Genomic DNA, 17,737 nt, shown 5'->3' on the forward strand with positions numbered 1-17,737 from the left:
CAGATAGCCTCAAAATCCAAAGCCACCTTCTCAAAATGACCCACCAAACTCATGATCTACAATATATAATCAGAGGCTCAAGATCTTAGCCTTTCAAAGTCAAACCAATGTGTGAATCTGAATCCTCAAGTTTAAGTGGATTTCAGGTGCACCCCTAGATTACATGCACACAAACATGGTGTGGCACATGTTCATAGCTCTATCTAGTGGATGCTTGGAAGAGCGGGCTTCCTATGCATTGCGACTGTATGTGTGCATTACGAGAAGGTTTGTAGTTGTTAGGAATTTAAGCCAATGTCCTTTGTTGGCCCCAACTAATGTGCATGGCTTTGTGTTATCAAGCTCATATATAAATTGTATTGCTCTGGCCCAACACTCAGTCAAGAGGCAATAACGTAACAACTGACTTTTGGTACCTCCCACATAAATCCTCTTCATGACCTAATCGGGGTTCCATGACTCTTGGTCCCAGTGCACCAAGATCCAAGAGTCATGTCGCTCTTTTACTCTTATTGAAATTGAGAGCCATTGCAAATGTTGGAATTTAAGGCCTTGAAAGGGCATAATTCCAACATTCTCCCACTTGGCTTTTTGAGGCCCTAAATCACATCACATCGTATCACATGATCCATAAACATGATGCATAAACATGATAAATAAGCATGATCCATAAAAAACTAAAGAGTAATCAAACAAATGTAACCCCAAGAGCAAATCATCATGCAGCCTTTCTAAGTCTCATAATAGGCACATGTTTTATAAACACATTATGTACTAAGCCTTTGGTCATGGGGTCAATTAGCATGGCATCGGTGGGTATATATTCCACATCAATTTCATCATTTTCTATCTCAGCTCTTATGTCATAAAACACGATCTCTATATCGTTGAACTTACTATGAAACCTTAGACTCCTTAGCATTATACCATTTTCTATCTCATCTCTTATATTATAAAACACGGTCTCTATATCATTGGACTTACTATGAAACCTTTGGCTCCTTAGCATTATATATGCCCAATTGGTTATCACAAATTATTCTCATAGTCTCACATCTCAAAAAGCAGGTATATTAGATTGTTTAAGAAAGTTCTTAATCCATGAAGGTTCCTAACCCACCATGCAACATGTAATGAATTCGAATTCCATTGTTGATAATGCAACTAAAATTTTGTTTCTTAGACACCCATGAGATGGCACCACCACCATACATGAAAAATATCTCAAAGCAGATATAAGTTCATCTCGATACTCTCATGTCTTTCTATTTTTTCTTATGCAAATTTTCATACCCATGCATATGTCCACAAACCCACTAATTCTCATGTAAGCATTCAAATGCTCATGATCTCATGCCAATGCCAAGTGTCCAAGGATATATTTGTATTCTTTAAAAATATTATCACAAAGTCTCATACAAATATCCATTCTCATAACCATATTCTCTTACTCATGCATTGTTCTCAAACCTTCCATAGTCACATAATAGTATTAAAACAAGACCTTGTCTATTCAAGGCTTAAGTTGTGGGATTTTATGCTAAATGTTCCCCTAGATCATATATACTTATTCTTTGCCATAATCAAAAGATTTTCACCTGACACAAACCTATAAGAAACCGAGCAAGCAAGTATTTTTAAGGTTTGCGACATCTAAGACAAAAACTTCATGAAATGTCGGACTTAGTAATATTTAATCAATTGGTAATTCGATTAAAATAACCAATTATATCATTTTCCCAACGTATATCCCATATGATGCCAATCCCCTTGTGACTAACCCACGATATGAGGAATTCTTATGTTACATGATTATATCATGATCCACACAAAAATATGCAGACATATATAAGGTCTCATATGCCAATTTAAGCATTCTGAAATATTTCATGAATGCCCCCCACTAAGAGGCCTACTAGCTCCCTTTCAAGAGACCGATAGAGGCTACCTAGTGGATAACCCATATGGAAGTAAACAAGAACAACTCCATATGAGAAACATATATATATATATATATATATATATATATATATATATATATATATATATATATATATATATATATATATATATATATATATATATATATATATATATATATATATATATAAGATTTTATGCAGTAGTCCCATATAATCAACTATTGAAATTCAAGTAACATAGGAGTGTCCAATAACTTTCACAAAGGGAACTTCTTTAAGCGACGCATGTTTTTCAATGTGGCACACTATCAAAGGCAGAAATATTGATAGTGTAGCAGAAGAAAAATGGCTCAAGGGTTTCATGAAAAGACCAATCTCAAACAAGGGGCCAAAAATTCCTTTTGAGTCTATCACAAATCATTCTTATATGACGCTTCTCATAAATTCTCTTATGTGAATTGGTTGAGATAAATCTTTCTAAATTTGAGAGCAAGTTTTCCCTCTTCGAAATAGTTTTATCATTTGACTAATCATAAATGTTCCCACTCAAATAAACAAGGTTGTTTCTCTCAAAAACCCTTTGCAAATGATTTTGGAAATACAATATATTTTAATCCTATCTTTTGAAATACTTTGAATAATTTTAAGAAAAAAATATTTTAGTTTTCCCTCAATAATTGGTGACTGTAAGATACTCCGCTAAATTATGACTCACATAGTCGTGACATATTGCCCAAAAAGCCTCTTCGAGTATATAATCATAATAACAATGAAGTGGAGTGTATCTTAGTCATTGCCCTTGTTAGAAAAATAACATAATGAGAGAAATAAATTCATTAGGGAAAAATCATCTTCTTTGATCTCCCATAGATATTTGTATTCATACATTTGGGATTAAGAGGGCATTAGAAAAATGAAATTTTCAAAAATACCAATCTTTTCTCCATTGGTCTCAATTATCTCAAATCCATTTGTTATAAATTTTGTCTATTTTTTAAACAGAGAAGCCATGCAACTTTTATGAAAATTTCTATTTCATGTATAAAACCCTGTTCATAATCAATGAGCCTTATATATCATACAAGACCACAAACCACAAATAAATGTCATACATATATATCTATTTTGCTGGGACCTTAGCATTACAAATTATCCGCAATATGAGAGCATAATCATGGCTTCATTATCTTAGCATTTTGGAGCACAAAAATGATAGTATATGAGGCACGATTCGCCATAAGGACTAGTCAATCATACAACACAAAAATCACACTTGGAATCCATCTCATAAGCTCTCATGCCACAAATAGCTGATAAGAAATAACCATTCCACATTCCACATGGTACTCACATACTTCACATGCTTCATACATATACTATTTACTTGAATTTGCCATGTTCAATACTTTAGTACTTGAATCAAAGGTCAAAGATCTAGAATCACCCATCTCTTGTGTCATCACCTTATATAAAGAGTATACACAAGTTCTTAAATATCACATTATGGGTGATTGCCCTTTCCAAGTTTATAGCTTATGTGACTAGTCCTTACTTTCCAAGTAATAATCATCATATAACATGAATGATAATCTACCAAGCATTAATTGTAAGAAATCATGAACTCAAGTTCTTAAAACAATGAATCCTCAAAATAATAGAGTCATGCATAGTAAGGCAAGAGAGTGTACCTTGCAATCTTTTAGCAACCATCTTGTGGAGTGCCAAGCCTTTGTTGTCGATCTGTGATGTCCTTTCATCATTTCTTTCTCTTTTCATAACTTGCTCATGATTCAATCCATATTTATGTATCTTTGGCCTTGTTGAGAACATCATCATACACTTTCTGGATGTAATCGGATCTTGACCAAGACTTGGATCTCAGGTATCAAATCTTATACTCATGACCCAATTAACCCTCCTACTGATCTAATATACTCTATGAAGTCACAAAACTTCTAACAACTGATGGTTCACATTTGGATTACTCTAGAGTGTGTAATACCCATACCCTATTTACACTTATGATGTTAGTAATGCAGTTTTTTTGATTTTTTTAGGTTGAGCACCTTCTAATCCTAGTGCCATAACATTAAAACTATTTAATATTTACTCATGGGACTTATTTTCTATTATATTAGACTTAAAATGGGACAAATTATATTCAAGGTTCAATAAAAAATTTATGATAAAAAAGGACACAAACAACTTGTCTCTTAGAGGGTTAATTTTTGTACTATGTAGCAGAAAATATAGGTTAGCATACCTCTAATAAAATGACCATATCTTTTAAAATATGAGGAATTTTCCTATAAGAAGGTTTTTTATATGAAACTAGACAAAATTCCACAAAATAAAAACTCAGCCTTAATTCAAGATCATATCTTTTCAATTACCTTAAAACCTTTATTTTCAAAAGTACAAAGTTCTTGGAAAATTCATACATAGATCTGGCGTAGTCCAACAAACTGTTAATAACTTTCAAATCTAAGACCTTTTCTACATGAAATTACCTTAAAAAACATAAAACATCGTAGAAGATCCTCATATTTTATGAAGAAAATAAGCTCCTATCATTGTGCCACATACGATGATCAGATCTGGCAATTTTCAGCTACGATAGTTATGGCAATTGAGCCATCATCTTTCAAAAACTTTAGCAAATAATTTTGGCTCCCATGATCAAGCACTTATACACTTTATAAATCATAATTTAGATAAAATTTAAAGAACTAAGGGACTCTCTTAGAGCTTGGCTTTAATACCACTTGAGGGTTCCTCTCAATTGAGTTTATCAAGAAGTTAATAGCTCACTATTATCACAATGACCTTACAGTAATTTGTATTTTCAAGTTGTAATTGGAAGTGTATTGTAATATTTTCAAGTTGTATTGGATTGTATTCAACTACATTGTAGTCCAATTCAAGTATATTGGTTTCAATAGCTGATCCCCCTTGCGTTCCTTTGCCTTGAAATTGTAGACGCAATTATGGCTGCCTTGGGGCATTGCTTTGTGCTCTTATCCATGCAACTATCATTATTTTCCATACTATACACCTAACCTTAAGAATTGGCGAGATGCCATTGTTGAACGGAATGTTTGATCGAATCCCAAGTGACTCACTATAAATCTTAAATAGTCAGAACCCGACACCATAAGCCTGATGCAACTGGGCGATGTAGAAATAGGTGGCTTGTTGTTTCCTTGTCACTCTACACATCAACGCATATTGGGGATAATCGTGCCTCTTTTTTGGTGCATGAACCCATATTTCTATGGAATAGAAACTTTCCTATTTTGTAAGATGTGACATGCTATGGGGTTTTGAAGTCATGTGCTTCCCATATTTTGTGGAAACTAAATCGTATTGTATAGGAAAGTGTATCTAAATTGGAAAAAGGATGGGAAAGGCCTCACGTGGGTAGAACTTGAGTCTTTTCCTCTTTATAAAAATAATTCTATAGAAAGAAAATTAGATGCAAGGAAAATATTTAGAAAGAGAGGGTAAGTTAGTCCTTTGGGTGGGTATTCTATGAGAGTGAAAGACCCAATTTAGGGTTTGAGAGAAAGCTTATGATCCCTTGTATTCTCTATGCTTGCATGGTATTTTCTGAGTAGTGGAAAAGAACTTTGTTGCCCCGTAGATGTAAGAAACTTACCAAACCACGTAAATCTTTGTCTCAGTTTTTTTAATTTTCTGTACAATTTTTCTTTCCCTTAATTTTTCCAAACCTTAGTTTTTATCCTCTACAATTACTTTCAGAGCCTTAGGATTTAAGATCCAAGTTGGGCACGAGGTTTGTGGAAGATCGCATATCTTTGAAGATGATTGGAAGAATTTCAACCAGATATAAAATTCGAAAATTTAACGGTTCAGATTTCTCAACCTGAATATTAAAGATGCATGTGGTGTTACTCAAAGATGGTTGTGTAGTGGCTTTAAAAGGTAGAGAAAACAAACTTAAAATGACAGATGATGAGTAATTTGATGAGAAGGATGAACTGACCAGCATAGATACTTTTTTTTACGCTTGATAAGTTTGTTTCATTCAATGTCTCCTCAAAAACTACCACGAAATATTATGGGACGGGCTGAAAAATATGAAGGTAAGTCTCATCCTCATAAATGTTTTCCTCGTCACATAGTTTACAATCTCAAGATGAGTGATGGGGCATCTTTATAAGGTCACTTAAATGAGTTTAATGCCTTGATTAATAAGTTGATGTCACTAGATTTAAAAATGAATGAAGAAGATAAAGCAACTACATTACTCTATTCTATGCCAGAATGATGTGATGGATTGATCATGAATCTTAATAGTGCAAAATCTCTTGAATTTAATTATGTTGTTTCAGCACTTTTGACAGAGGAATCTAGGAAAAAGTCTGGTCAGGTTTCCTCAGAGAATGAGTTTATAGCATGGGGAAGATCAATGGAATGAAATACATAAAGAGATCAGTCAAGCTCCAAATCAAGAGGGAGTAAGAAAGTAAAGTGTTGGAGCTGTAAAAAATTAGGTCATGTGAAGAAAGATTGAAAGGCATAAAATGGGAACCAAGAAGTCCCTTATTTCAAGTGCATCATTTCATATGACTTCACAAAGGGATAGGTTCCATAAGTATCAAACATGTAATGAAGGTATTGTTTATATAGGAAATAATGACTCATGTCGAATACTGGGAGTTGGAGATGTGAACGTCAAGATGTTTAAGGGAGTCATATGGACAATTCCGAGTGTAAGACATGTTCCAGATCTCAAGAGTCTTTTGGCCTTGGAAAATTTTGATGAGCAAGGTTTCAAATTTACAAGTGAAAATAAATGTCTTAAATTTTGAAAGGGAGCACTAATGGTTGTAAATTAGAGTTAGTAGGCAATTTGTATAGACTTGCTGAAGAAACAGTTTTGGAAGAGGCGGATATTGCAGAGGTGGACTCCGTTATGACATGACATACACGTTTGATTCACATGGGTGAGTTTAAAAGCCTCCTCCCTGGTTTAAAATTTTTTAATTTAGACTTTTGTGAGTTATGCTCATTTGGAAAGCAGAACAAATTACATTTTACTCTATCCACCATTAAAACTAAGGATTTCTTGAACTTGATTCATTCAAATACATGAGAATCACTTATTGTTTCTATGTGGTGCTACATATTTTGTCACTTTTATTGATGATTTTTCAAGAAAAGTGTGGGTTTATATACTAAAAAAAAAATCAGTTGCCTTCAATTATTTCAAAACTTTAAGGCTCTGGTAGGAAATTAGAAGGTGAGAGCATCAAGTGTGTAAGAACTGATAATGGTTGAGAATGGTAGTGAGCATGGTACTGCTAAGAAATTGACAGGTCTTGTAGCACCTTAGCAACATGGGTTTGCTGAGAGGATAAATTGTATCACTATGGAGCATGCCAGGTGTATAATGAGTGTTGCAGGATTAGATCAATGTTTTTAGGTAAAACTAGTTTTTACAACTTGTTTTCTAATTCATAGGTCTCTCAGTTTTGCTAAGTACCACAAGACACAAGAAAAGGTTTGGACAGGTAAACCTGTTGATTATTCTTCACTACGTGTTTTTGGGTGTCATGCATATTCTTTGATACCAAGGGGAAACGAGCTAAGTTAGATGCAAAATCCAAAAAGTGTGTTTTTATTAGCTATGTTGATAGTACAAAAGGTATATATTGTGGAATTCGACTGACTAGAAGATTATAGTTAGTTGAGATGTTACTTTCAATGAAAATTTCATGCAGAAAAATAAAGACAAGGCAGATGCAAAACTTGTTGAGATAGAATGCACCCATGAGAACCAGTGAGATACTAGTTAGGATCAAGAACCTGAAATTGTTTTAAAGCATAACGAATTTTAGGTTGTGTCATATTAAGATGATCTAATGACCTTAAGAGACTCATGTGAGACTTAACAACTATGCCTTGTTCCGTGCTTGCCTAATAAAGGACAATGGGCCAGTAGTTTATTGTGAGGCGCATGAGACCGAGGAAACCGATTAATGGAGAGAACCCATCGAAGAGGAGGTAGAGGCCCTGTAAAATATGAGACCTCGTCGAACCACCAGAGTAACAAAAGACAATTGGTTGCTGGTGGATCTTCAAGAAAAAGAAAGGTCCTAATGGTATTGTTGAAGGTATAGAGCTTGATTGGTTAAGAAGTGGAATGCTAAAAAATCAGGTATTTATTTTGATGAGATTTTTTCTCTTGTCGCACGTTTGTCCACTATTAGAATTGTTTTGACTATAGATGTTGTTCTTGATTTAGAGTTGGAATAATTAGATATGAAAACTGTATTTTGGCATGGTGACATAAATAAAGAAATTCATTTGATCCAACAAGAGGGTTAAGGAAGGTAAAGACAAATTTATATGATAATTGCATATTTCTTTTCCTCAAGTTTGGCAAGGGAAAGGTTCTGAAAAGTGGAAACATGGGCATACTGATGGTTTCTTTGTTTAGTTTTAGTCATATGTGCTGTGCAAACTATGGTTTATTTCTAGTTCAGCTGAGAAGGGGCTAACCATGTACTATGCCCTTCCCTTTTCGACTCTACATAATTGTGTTCGCCCATATTCATCTCTTAGGGCACATTTGTTCATGGAAACTTATTTCTCAAGAATAAATAAGTCCCTAAAATTGTAGTGATCTCGTATTTGATGCATAGGCAGTTCCTTATTGGAACATTTTATTCCTCAACTTTCCCATTTTTTAATTAAAAAGAAGAATGTTTTTGTTCCATGCCTAAGATAGGAACTTGAATTTGGGAACATATTTTAGCCAAAGACCAGGTCTAAAAAGGGTGACGACCTTATACATTCCCTTAACCCATGCCATACCCGGGTAAAGGGGCATGACTGTGTTAGGTAGATAGCCAACGTAAAATTTTGTTAAAATTCATCATGAATCCTGATAAACTTATAGTATCTTCTTATGCTAGGGCGTTCCCCAGAAGCGACGCATTGTAACAAATAATTAGGAAAATGATAAAATGATGATAACGATGAAAGAGAATTTGGTTTATAGGCTCAATAAATCGTTGTATAGTATGAAGAAAGCGCCAAGATAGTGGAACAAACAATTTGACTCTTTTATATTGAACTTGAATTTTCGTAGATACGCAGCTAACCGTTGTGCCTATTTTCGTGGTTATGGTGATACAAGCTTTATTACCATGTTACTATATATGGATGACATGATTGTTACAAGAACAAATAAAGATAATATTACAATATCAGTTGGTTAGGGAATTTTAGATGCATGATTTGGGAGTTGTTAACCAAATTATTGGGATGAGCGTACTAAGACATAGGAAGAACATGACATTTTGGTTAACTTAGAAGAGCTATGTGGAGAGGGTACTGCAGCACGCAAATATCAAAATGCCAAACTAGTTAGTACCCCATATCCTGCGCATAAAAAGTTTTCTTCGAAACAATGTCCTAGCACTGAAGCAGAGAAGACATAGATGTCCTGAGTACGGTATTCATCAGCAATAGGAAGCCTCATCTTTGCTATGGTTAGCACCAGACCTAACATAGAACAAGAAGTGGGAGTTGTGAGTCATCACTAGACCATTGTGAAGTGAATCCTTTGACATTTGAAGGTAAATATAAATGGCAACATTTGTTACAGTGGAATGAATTTGAAAGTCACTAGTTATATTGATGCAGATTTTCAAGGTGACTTAGATGAAAGGTCTACAACTAGGTTTGTTTTTTCTTTAAAAGGTGGTGCTGGTGACTATCTTCTACATATACTGAGTTATGTCAATTACTATTGCATCTAAAGAAGCAATTTGGCTAAATAAGTTACTTGGTGAGTTCTGAGTTGTGCAAGAAGGTATACTTCTTCATTGTTATAACTAGAGTACCTTGTTTTTAACAACGATCCAACCTTCCATGACAGAACTAAATATATTGATGTTCAGTATCACCTTTTTTTGTGATGTTGTAAAAGATGGAAGAATTTTATTGTAGAAAATTTATACTAATGACAATATAACGGATATGTTCATTAAGCCTAGAGAGAAAGGGAAGTTCACTTGGTGTAAGACTTCCTTGGGGATTGTGGTTAATTGATGATAAGTCACTGGTGTTGAGCTCACCCAGTCGAGCCCTCTCTCACGAATGTGAATATTCACTATGGAACCAAGATATATGAGAAAACAAATTATGCCAAAGTTGATGTGTGTATGTATGAGGTTGAAAACATGCAATAAAGCGAATAAAAAAATAAATCTTATTGCCATCGAATTTATGTGGTTCATCTTTTTAAGCTATATCTACAGGACAAAGAAACAAATCTACTATTGACTCAAAGGTTACAATTGTCATCAAAAAATTAAAATTTCTTGGGGTCATCGATTTCTTCTATAGACTTCTTTCTCTACGATTTCCCTCTCTGAGGTTCTCTATTAGAGACTTCTTTTCTTTCTAGAGGCTTTCTCTTTTTAAAAGAAAAGTTTTCTTTTTCTATCATTTTCTTCACTTCTCTCTCTGTTATATCTCAACAAAGAAAAGGATTAAGACGAGGATCACCGACTCTCTTTCATTATCTTCTTCTCTCTAGGAACAAAAAAAACTTTCTCTCTTCTTCTTCTCTCTCACAGAATGATATCTCTCTCTTCTTTCTAGGAAAAGGATAACTTTCACTCTCTTATTCTTCTTCGCCTTTAGAAAAGAAGGCTTCCCGTATTTCTGATACACTAAGAAGAGTCCACCCAAAGTGGCCCAAGAGATGTGCACCCCAAGAGATGTGCACCTTCTTCTACTTTTCAAAACTGCCCCTCTAACAATAGAACAATTCTTTTGGTGTCCCTTCCTTATTGGATGGGATGCCCAACAATCTCTCCCTTCAATCTTAGGAGGGAGGTCTCCCTTCGCAGATCAACCAGGTGCTCAAATGACACCCATGCCAGCTTTGTTCTCCATGACTCTTACTTATCTTTGACCACGGTCTTCATTGTCATATCTGACATGCTCATATCGGTATGTAACAGTTTGTAACCCTTCTGTAGCTGCGATTACCATACAACAACTCCCTCTGAAAAAGTAATCATCCCTAGATTGACTTCTTGGGCTCTAGTTCTCTAGTGATATCTTCATCTGTATACCAATGTAACGTAGGTTTCCTCCCCTAAAGCACAAACACAATTTATAAATTTCACTTAGATACTTGAATATCAAATTGATTGTCGATAGTGCCCCTACCAAGATTAGCGATACCTGAATCTGCTCATGGTGTCTTTATTAGTCCATAGAGTCACTGGCAGTTAAAGTGATTCACTGTTGGTCAAGGTGGTGACTGACAGTCCATTGGTTAATACCTTCTTTGCACAGTGGCGATCCATTATTGGTCAAGGTGATGACTGTTGGAAGGTATTTTTCATCAACATGAGGCCCCCACTTAATAAAGGCCTAGCAAACAATGGAAATTTCGACAGTCTCATAATAGCCCCAGAACCGGCCAAGATCTTCATGAGGTCTCTCAAAAGTCCCCTGGCAAGTTTCGTCACATTCTGACATGTCTAAGGAGTGCAGACTGAGGAACAATTCTGGTAAATTTGGCCTCTAGCACCCTAAAACGGACCCTTATAACTATCATTTTTAGTATCTCAAATTGCTATGGGACCACCACCATTGGATTCGACATGATTGAAAACCCTTAGGAGTCAAGTTTCAACTCAAACAGACAATCCAGGAAGATGTTATAGGCAAAAGAGTGAAACAGGAGAAGCCACATGCTATTCTCGTGTGGCCACCCTGCAACACCACACCATTGAAGGGACAGTCACGAGCAGTGAATTTTGATGCTCATATCTCACTCGTCCCAAGTCAGATCATGCTCAAATTTGGTGAGCATGTTCGTTTAGTCAAGACGAGCGATTTGATATGTGGCACGTCCCGTGACGACACCCGAGCACAAAGAAAAGCTAGAGAGAAGTTGTTGATTCGTGAAGAAAGTGCAGAAAATTCAGCAGCATCGTGCCTCTCTCGAGCGGCCAAATCACCTTGTTCATGATCCTGATCGACGCGAGATCAATTCCATTGCGGGCGTAAGGTCTCGGGCCATATTTGACATGAACCCCGTACATGATGAATGGTCATATTCTGTACACGACGCCGATGAACAGACTGCAAATTCTGTTTCCAAAATCCTTGATTCTGGGCAAAATTCCAAACTTGCAAAATCTTCGTTCGGGCACGGAATCGAGCTGCGTTTGGTGCCTAGTGATCGTAGCGGTATACTCAGTGTGATTCAATGAAGAAAACACAGAAAAAAATCAAGGAAAGAGCACACTATCGATCCAAAATTTCAAGATCTATTCAAATTTCACATCACATGATCGTACACAAAAAACACGATCCATGACTCGAAGTTGGTATCAAATCGATTGCCATGCCGAGCCCTACAAGAAAGCAATCATCTTACGATCAACCGGGCATCAGAATGACTCTGGATCAGCAATGCAAGAGCACGCAAGTTCTAGGGCAACACAAGGACTTTTCTGAAATTCCACAACTTGTTAGGAAGGGGCAAATTTATCATTTTGCACCCTATTTTCTAATTTCTTTTAAATCAATTTAATCTTAATTTTCATCAATTAAGGTTACTTTTGATCATCCACCCATGTTTGGGGCATACTGCTATATATACGTTCTAGCATTGTACCTAGAAAGGAGAGAGATACACACAAGAGAGAGTTTTTACTTAAGACAAGTTTTTCTTTCTTACCATTGTCGTGTCACATTTGAGAGAGAGAGTGAGGTGAAAGAAACTTTTGATTGGTACCCCTAGGGTTGAGGTAAACCTTCTCTCTCTTCTTTTTCTTTTCTTCTTCTGTCTTTTCTCCCTTCTCCCTTCTCTTCTCCCTCTTCTTCTTCTGTGTTCCTTGCAGAGGTTGTGCACGGCAGTGGTAGTGTCGTGCATGCCTCTCCCTTGGTCCCATGGGTTGTGCATGATGATGGCAGCACCATGCATGAGTCCCCCTCCCCTCCTATTTGTCTGTCTCTTTCTTTCAGTGAAGTGTGTAGATGGCGCTTCCTATCGCTGCCCACTGACGTACTTATGATGTCTCGATTAAGAACCCAGACGGCGAAGTTTGTTTCGTCCTGCAGGGGTCTTCCTCTACTGCGTGTCTAGCGTAGACGACAATATCTATCGCCGCCCGCTAGAGGCTCTGACAACACCCATTGCAGTCCGCGAGCTTCCTCCACGTGTCTGGTTCTCATGTGCCTCGTCAAGAGTCATCCGCAAGGGATGTGTCGTCTCCTCGCGTTGTCATTGATGATGCCTATTGACGTTCATACTTCTCTTCTCTTTGCCGTCTTGCCCTCTTCTCTTCACCCCTTTGTCTTCTTACTTGACTGAAGATAGACTTAGCTCAGCACCACCGCACTGACCTCAGTTTTGAGTAGTATTGCCGTCGTGCTGGTCCTGTAAACCATGCCTGTCTTGCTAGCACTCTGGGTCGGTAATTTCTGGCCGTCACGTTGGTCGTGCCCCTCCTTCAAGCTTTCTTCTCTTTTCTATTTTTCATCAAACCTTGCACTTCATCTCCTTCTCATATGACCGTGCATTTCCCTAAGACAAGGGTGGGTCCCTTCGACCCACTTATCATACAAATTAACCATAGAAGTGTTGTGCAGAAAAACACGAGGATTATAAGTAAAGGGAGGCGATTCTGAACCAGCTCAAGCAGCTGGGGAGCTTTCTTCATGATCTAAGAGGGCCCCCACGTGAGCTAGCCCGAGGAAGTACTGAAGCCACCTAAAAGTCCTCTCTCATTGGTTGGTATACCTGTCTTTGCTCTTGAGAAAAGGTTCCGAGAGAGTGATCTCAAATCCCGGGTTCACTAGAAACCCGAGACACGTGCCACCAGATCACCTAGATCCGGAGGGTGAGATCGAGGAACTTAACCAGTTTGGCGACTCCACTGGGGACTTACTACCCTTTAGTCGGCTAACTCTTGTTTGACCAGTGTCCTCTTCCACTTTATGCACTTATTGCTATGGCACCTGGGTTGTTCAACCCGTTTATCAGGCTTGAGGATTTCCTTATCCCTGCACTCGTGGCTGTTTCGGGGAAGCGAGCCGCTCGAGCGTCCTTCCCCACCCTCCTCTTGAGTCAAGCCTTAAGGTCTGGCTCCCAGGTTCTGACCTGGATCTGTGCGAGAGGGGACTTAATGGTCCCTGCCTCCCCGCTTTCTCGCCCTGGTGAACTCTCCACCAAGGCCCCTTGCATGGGTAGCATACCTGCTGTTACGCACCCTACTACTGGCAAGTCTATTGTCAATCATATTGTTGAGGCATGCTAGAAGGCTGCCCCCATCACTTTCACGAAAGGCAAGGAACTTGCCGTCGCTCCTGAGGTTCACCACGAAGCAACCCCCCACATCCTTTCATCTCTTCGAACCTCTAGACTTAGACGCTCGACACACCGAGGCGGAGACCCTGTGGTCACCACCCCTTGCATACACCCAAGGGATCGTGGTCCATCCACTCGAGCCGCACCTTGGGGCAACCCTCACTTTGCCTTGAACTCGCATCCAAGGCTAAGCCTTCTTGGGCTAAACCCTACATGCGCCATGCATTTTCTTTCCACAACTCGGGGCAGTGCTAGCTCAATGCCACCTCTAGAATAGAAGGGTCGACCGCTCTGTCTTCCCTCCTGACACATACAGCTTCACCTTGTGAGAGACAAGCTCCTTCCTCGTCCCTCACAAACAAAAGCTTGTGGGTCGCGGCCTCCTCAGGTCGAACCCATTGACCAAGCCTGGGTTGACCCCCAAGTCACCCAGACAGCTAACTCTAAAGGTGCACATGCACGATCTTTGTATATCGCTCTCGGATTTAGACTAAGGCGGAGTCACAAGCTGCCCCCCCCATCTTCAGCCACTCTCCCGATGCCAGGCAAGCACCTCGAGCCCTAGTACTAAAGATCTTCCCTAAGAGTTCTATCTTGAGCCAGCCTCAGGTTAGTCGAGCACATGGCCCCATAAAGGAACTCGGGACAACAACTTAATGTTTGATAGAGGCCTCCAATCTTCAAGACAAAAACCCAGGCTGCCTTTTATCCTTGGACCCCACCCCCTGTTTTAGCTCATAGACACGGCCCTTGCGTGTTCGAAGAAGGTGGGGCAGTCCAGGGCTCAGGCTCGGTTCTGGAGTGAAGTCTACAACTGCCTCAGAGTTAAGCAAGAAAGAGGTCTTCAGATCCTGACCAATCCACCATTGATGACCTCATGCCTCGTTACCCCTTTTTCCCTCTCCAAACTCTAGAGCCTGACCGAGTCCAAGAGTATTGCTGGATCATCACTGGTTAAGAGCCTCGATCTCGCTCTCTGGATCTAGGTGATCTGGTGGTATGTGTCTCGGGTTTCTGGTGGACTCAGGATTTGAGATCGCTCTATCACCTTGCTCGAGGGCAAGGGCAGGTATACCAACCAATGAGAGAAATTTTAGGTGGGTTCGGGACTTACTCAGCTGGCTCGCATGGGAGCCCTCTTATATCACTAAGAAAGCCCCTTAGCTACTCGAGCTGATTCCGAATCGCCTCCCTTGATCTGTAATCCTCTTGTTTTTCTATGCAACACTTCTATGGATAATTTGTAAGACAAGTGTGTCGAAAGGACTCACCCTTGTCTTAAGGCAATGCAAGTTCACATGAGAAGGTAATGAAGTGTAAGGTTAGATGAAAGATAGAAAGGAGAAGAGAGCTTGACAGAGAGGTGAGACTAGCATGACAACCAGAAGCCACTGACTCGGAGTGGTAGCAGGACAGGTATGGTTCTCAGGACCAGGACGACGGCAATACTACTCAAAATAGAGGTCGACGCGTCAGTGATATGCTAAGTCTACCCTCAGTCAAATGAGAAGAGAAATAGGTGTAGAGGAAAGAAGGAGAAGACAAAGAGAAGGGGAGATCCGGACGTCAGTAGGCATCACAGTGGGCAATGCAAGGAGACGACACATCCCTTGTGGACGACGCTAGCTCCTGACGAGGCACACAACAATAGTTTCTCGCAGATCGTGCGATGATAGGCGTGAGACATAGGGAGAACGACGATGAGCACCAGGCACGAGGAGAAGGCTTGCAGACGGGGATAGGTGTTGCCCAAAACCCATAGCGGGCGGCGATAGGCGTCACCGTCTACACTAGATGCGTGACAAGGATAGACCTCAGTGGGTGGCAAAAAAGCTTGCCGTTTGAGCTCTTCATCGAGATATCAAAGCTACGTCAGTGGGCGGCGATGAGCAGCGACGTCTGTAGACCTCACTTCAAGGAAGAAATAGACGAGTAGAAGGGGAAGGAGCCGTGCATGGCGTTTCCATCGCCATGCGCACCTTTTGAGATCGAGGGAGAAGCAAGCAAGAACTGCCACTGCCGTGCACGGCCTCTGCGAGAAACTCAGACGAGGAAGAGGGAGAGGAGAGCGGAGAAGAGAGAGAAGAAGGAAAGAAAAAGAGGAAAGAGAAGGTTTACCTCAACCCCAAGGACCGGTCGAAATTTTCTCTCACTCACTCTCTCTCTCAAGCGTGACACCACAATGGTAAGAAAGAGAAAATTGTATTAAGTGAAAACTATCTCTTGTGTGTATGTATGTATCTGTCTTCTCTCCTTTTTTCTACGTACAATGATGGTACGTATATATAGAAGTGTGCCCCAAACATGGGTGGATGATCAAAAGTAACATTAATTGTTAGAAATTAGGATTAAATTGAATTAAAAGAAATTAGAAAATAGGATGGAAAATGAAAGATTTTCCCCTTCCTAACAAGTTGTGGAATTCTAGAACAGTCTCTGTGTTACGTTAGGACTTGTGTGATCTTGCATGGCTGATCTGGGGTCGTTCTAATGCCCAGTTGATCTTAAGGTAATTGTTTTCTTGTAGGGCTCGACATGACGATTGATTTGATATCAACTTCGAGCTATGGATCGTGCTTTTATGTGACTTGAATTTTGAGTAAATCTTGAAACTTCTAATCGATAGTGTGTTCGTTCCTTGATGTTTTTCTGTGTTATCTTCACTGAATCACACTGAGCATGCTGCTACAATCATGAGCACCAAACGTAGCTTGATTTCATGGCTGAACGAAGATTTTGCAAGTTTGGAATTTTGGACGGAATCAAGGATTCTGATGACAGAATTTGTAGTATGTTCGTTGGCTTCATGTGTAGAATACGACCGTTGATCATGTACAACGTTCGGGTTAGAGGTGGCCCGAGACCTTACGCCCGCAATAGAATTGGTCTCGCATTGATCGGGATTGCAAACAGCGTGATTTGGCTGCTCAAGCGAGGCACGACGCTGCTGAATTTCTTGCACTTTCTTCACTGATCAACAACTTCTCTCTAGCTTTTCTTCGCGCTCGGGTATCGTCACGGGACGTGCCAATATCGAATCGCTCGTCTTGACTAATGAACATGCTCACCAAATTTGAGCACTATCCGATGTGGTATGGCTAAGATATGAGCGTCGAAATTCACTGGTCATGATTGTCCTTTCAATGGTGTAGTGTTACAGGGTGGTCGCATGGCTCCCCCTGTTTCAATCTTTCTCCTACAACTTCTTCTTGGAATGTCTGTCTGAGCTGAAATTTGACCCCTGGAGGTTTTCAACTGTGACGGATCCAATAGCTATAGTCCCATAACAATTTGAGAAGTTGAAAATGTAGCTCTAGTTGTAGGGGTTCGTTTCAGAGTGTTAGAGGCCGACTCTGCTGGAACTGTTTCTCAATTTCCACTACCATAGACATGTCAAAATGTGATGAAACTTGGCAGGAGAATTTTGAGAGACCTCATGAAG

Source organism: Amborella trichopoda, chromosome 2, assembly GCF_054954075.1.
Source record: "Amborella trichopoda isolate Santa Cruz 75 chromosome 2, AtrichopodaSantaCruz75HAP2 v2.0, whole genome shotgun sequence".
In the NCBI taxonomy this organism is placed as follows: domain Eukaryota; kingdom Viridiplantae; phylum Streptophyta; class Magnoliopsida; order Amborellales; family Amborellaceae; genus Amborella; species Amborella trichopoda.